The sequence below is a fragment of the Cupressus sempervirens genome, chromosome 8 (genome assembly GCF_028749045.1).
Source record: "Cupressus sempervirens isolate cs-2001-9-10 chromosome 8, ASM2874904v1, whole genome shotgun sequence".
Lineage (NCBI taxonomy): Eukaryota > Viridiplantae > Streptophyta > Pinopsida > Cupressales > Cupressaceae > Cupressus > Cupressus sempervirens.
In genome coordinates this window covers 71,826,633-71,831,314 of record NC_143125.1, presented here as the reverse complement: position 1 = coordinate 71,831,314, position 4,682 = coordinate 71,826,633, and the positions used below count along the sequence as shown (strand labels likewise).

General features: G+C 38.2%; 1 pseudogene across 1 annotated transcript; it reads left to right on the top strand.

Annotated features, from left to right (window-relative positions):
- Positions 1 to 797: 797 nt before the first annotated feature.
- Positions 798 to 3,957, top strand: LOC149541672 (7-deoxyloganetin glucosyltransferase-like; annotated as a pseudogene). Its single transcript, XR_016355152.1, has 4 exons — positions 798 to 1,332; positions 1,596 to 1,673; positions 2,750 to 3,237; positions 3,466 to 3,957. The product of XR_016355152.1 is annotated as a 7-deoxyloganetin glucosyltransferase-like (transcript).
- The last annotated feature ends 725 nt before the right edge of the window (positions 3,958 to 4,682 follow it).

Below are 4,682 nucleotides of genomic sequence, written 5' to 3'. Positions count from 1 at the left end.
TTCTTCTTCAAATAATAAAAATTTGGATTTATACAATTTCACTTTTATAATTTATTTTCAATGTAAAGGGAATCATTAATAAGTAAATGATATTCTCTATAGTAAGTTAAATTGTGATATTGCTATCATGATTCAAGTGTGTAGTTTTTGAGTTAAACTAATTGACTCGTGTTTTATGAGTAGTGGCTCGAAAGAACCCATCTCTTCTCACTAGAATGAATGAAACACTTTGCACTCATAACATCTAGGTGATGCAGCATACGGTAAAGCAGGGGGGTTCCATGGGATACTCCAGCTCAAGTGCTCCTAACCACTATGTTTCTTTGAAGGATATGTGAGCTTTATAATGAGTGATTCATAAGGCACACTAATTCTTGAAGGTTTTGCAAATGCTGTTGCAAACAAAGTGGAGTCCACTTCGGAGAAAACTCAGTATTTAAGCATGCTTTAGCTAGAACAGTATTGGAATGGGGGACCTCCCGATACCTGAACTCTGTGAATATCGCCTAAATGTAATGAATAATAAATGTTCCATTCATTCTATCATGAAAGATTCCATTCATTCTAATCAATCATCAAAGATAAGTTGTTATGAACTATTAGTCATTCAACATCACTATTGAATGTTTGAATGTTGAACGAGTATTAAATCATTATACAGCATTAGAGACGTGAGGTTCACACTTCAAAGATTGTACACTGATCAGTCGGTGGTCTCATACCAAATATTATGCTCAATCACTGTCTTTAAATTATGGTTTACTCAACCATTGTATACACACGAAGGGAGAGAGGGCACTATAGTGCATAGTTCCGGACAAATGGTGGCTCCTTTGCACGCAGTAATCGTGTCACGTCCTGCACAGAGCCATGTGAATCCAATGATGAACCTCGCAGAGCTGTTGGCCATGCGAGGATTCTTCATAACTTTTGTAACCACTGAATGGATGGATCAGCGGCTTTTGAAAGCATCTTCCAAAGATGCAGCTGCACGTGACCGTGAGATTCAACAAAGGGGTCTCAAATTTCGGTTTTTGACAATCCCTGGCGGCTTACCGCCTGAACATGGCTGAACTGCTGAGATGGGAGAGCTTTTGGTTGCGCTGCAAAGATTGGGTCCTACTTTACAAAGTCTGTTGACTACAGCAGATGAATCTCAAGTTGTGCCGCCAATCACCTGGATTGTTTCGGATTGCTATTTATCCTGCACGGCAGAGGTAGCTAAAAATCTTGGGGTCCCGAGAGTTGTATTCTGGCATACTTGTACTGCGTATTCCATTATTCACAAAAATGCGAACTTTCTTCTTTCTCTGCGTCATATCCCTGTCAAAGGTATTTTTCTTCTAGTTTTTGTCACTTTTCCTCTTTTTTTGTGGTGTTTATTACCTCGGTTTGGATGTACATGTACTCTTGTTTCACATTATTTTGGCATCAAAAGAGCTATTATGAATGCCCTGTCTTGCTCTGTTTGTCTGTATCTTTTATTTCCTTTTTGTTTCTTGTTTTACTCGTTTCTGTGATATATACATTGAGCTTTGTTTCGTTACTTTTGTTTCTCACCCGATCTTCTAAAATGATGAAAAGTGTTATTGCAAAGGAGGACTTGAAATCAAAAGAGAAAGTCATCACGTGCCTTCCCGGAAAAATCCCACCAATCAGGCCAACCGAGATTGCGGAAGAGTACAAATACTTGGGCATCGATTTTCATAACAAACTCAACTGGGATAATTGTAGATCGAAAAGGATCCAAGGGGGCTGGAAGGCGTTATACTCTTTACAAAACAAGTGCAGGAACGCAAAATTATGAGATTGGACGACCATGAAAACTCTGTTTGGTTTGCTGGTCACTCCGGTTATTCTATACGGATGTGAAGTGTGGGGCGGTAGTATGTCCAAACAGAAATGGCGACAAGTAGAAAGAATTCAAAAACACTTTATCACATGCAATCTTAAAGTCAAGACCACAGTTCCGTATGAAATCCTTTTGGCGGAGGTGGGTTCCTTTCCATTAGAAGCCGTCGCATTGATCAGAATGCTAAGCTATTTAAAAAAAACCCAAGGTCTAGAAACACATCGTTGGCCCAAGTTGGTAATAGAGGAAAAACTTGTGAGGCGGAAAAGCATATGGATGAAACAAAATGACAAATGGATGTAGAAATGGGGCATCAACATCCAAGCTTGCCTGGATAACATTAAAGAAATAAAAAAGTTTGTCAATGAAAAATTTCACAATATTCTGTGGACAAGACACATAGGGAGGAAATTTTTTTATTACATTAAAGAATTTAATCTCACTTCTAGTCATGATGAAAAGGCCTATATAAGGGCACCTATTAACTGGAAAGCAAAAATGTTGATGGCACAAATTAGAACTAGTTCACATCAGCTGCGATGTGAAACTGGTAGATGGCAAGTTCCAAAGGAATAGTGGGCAGACAGAACATGTTTATTCTGCAATATGGGAACAGTGGAGACAGAGCAACACTTTGTCATGGAATGCTTGGCTTACAACGACATCAGATCTGATTATACAAAAATTCTGCAGAACAAGGACTTCAACTATTTATTTGAGGAAGATCAAGTGAAGAGAACAGCGGATTTGATTATCAAAATTCAGAGAAGAAGAGACAAGTTAACCAAAACTTTGCAACTGACTAGTTTGGCTCCTAACTCGGGAGGGCGATTGCATGGGTCCCATAGACTACTTTAGTCTCGTGGACGTCATTAAAATCTATCATATCATATCATATCTCCTTCTTCCGCGAGAAATATATCTCTAAAATCACTTACGAGTGCTTTCTTCATGAATCTCGCTTCCAAAACATAGCGGACTACGTGCTGGTCAACACTTTTGAGGAGCTTGAAGGAGGTAAAGAACCTCAAATGGGTCTCAGCGTTAATGGCTGCCCTGCTCTGGCAATAGGCCCTGTCTTTCTCCCAAATTTCTTGGAAGGCGGGAAATCCATGTCCAGCATGTGGGAAGAGGATGAACCTTGCTTCCAATGGTTAGATGCTCAAGCAGAGCACTCAGTGTTATATGTTTCCTTTGGTAGCATTGCCGTAAAATCTGAAAAGCAATTGCATGAACTGGCTCTTGGACTAGAAGCTTGTGGGTACCCTTTCTTGTGGGTGCTGAGATCAGATATAGCACAAGGTAAGTCCGCAGAGTTACCAGAGGGTTTCATGGATCGAACCAAGGATCGCGCCCTCATAGTTAGTTGGACAAATCAGCTGAAGGTAAGGCCCCCTGTTACTTTTGGTACAAAGATATGTTACATGCTAAACAATCTTAAACATTAAGAAAAATAATAAAACTTTAAAAAGGTAAGGTGTAGTTTAATATCAAATCTTTGTATGTGATGTTTAAGTCATATGCTAATTAGCTTGCTAAACATCTATGGTATACACAATAAGCTACAAGATTTCAAAATTCATATCTAAAATAAGCTTTTTTATTGATTGTAGGTGCTTTCTCCCCCTTTTGTAGGGGGATTTCTTAGGCACAGTGGGTGGAACTCTACTCTTGAGGCAATAAGCATGGGAGTTCCTCTGATTGGATGGCCTTATTTTGGTGATCAATTTATTCTTTGTTGGTTTGCAAGAGACATATGGAACTTGGGCCTAGATTTCGAGGGTGTCGATGTTGATGAATTCAAATTGGTAACAAAAGAGGTGGTAGAAAGTACTGTCAAAAATCTAATGGAAGGTTCTATTGGAAAGGAATTGCGAGAAAATGTTGTGAAGTTGAAGGCAACAACAAGGAAGGCAGTGATGGAAGGAGGAACTTCTCATACAAATTTGAACACTTCTGTAGAAGATATGCGGAACATAGCGACTCAAATGTTTGAGTTTTTGAATTTTATTTTGGAAACATAATCTTTTAACATTTTTTATTTTAAATATTGGGGAAACTGTTGAACATGACCAATAATAAGAGATTTCATCCCAAATTATTAATGCTAAGGCTTAAACATGTGAATACATTTGATCATCAAAAGCATAAGCATATATGATTTTAATGGTCTAATAGAGACTTGCACCATAATGCTCACAACAAAAATACCACCACTTAACTGAAACACACTATGGGATGAACTCAATATTTAAATTCATATATGATAAGAGGATTTATTTATTGCATTGAATGATATAGGACCCTTTTGAAAGAGAATGAATGTAATGATATATTTTTCAGTTCCTGCCATTGCATGCAACTATTGCCAAGGCTTACCAATAAACAATGATTAAACTAAAAGAAAATAGCAAATCAAGTATCAGTTTTCCAAAATAGATATTTAAATTAATTTCTTTATTCTATGTTTGGTAAAAATATTTGATTGAATGTTAGTGGTTGCCTGTAAAATATGAACGCTGGCAGGCTCCTATTGGTGAATGCAATGACATCACCAACTTCCACAGAAGAGAATGCTTGAATACAGAGGAAGGGGGTAAAAGAAAGTCCAGAGGCTTGACATAATTTGCATTTCGGGTTATCCTCCACGTATTATGCATTGGGTCTCTCAAGCAACTTCAGAGGCCATAGGGAGCAGACCAAGGGAAAAATGAAAAACAACCGTTGTCTGGGAAACTTTAACAAGTGAAGGTGGCTGCTCATGGAAATCAACACTTGGCATTCATCATTCTCTTGAAGCTGAGAAGTGTGCCCTCTTTATTAGCTTTGG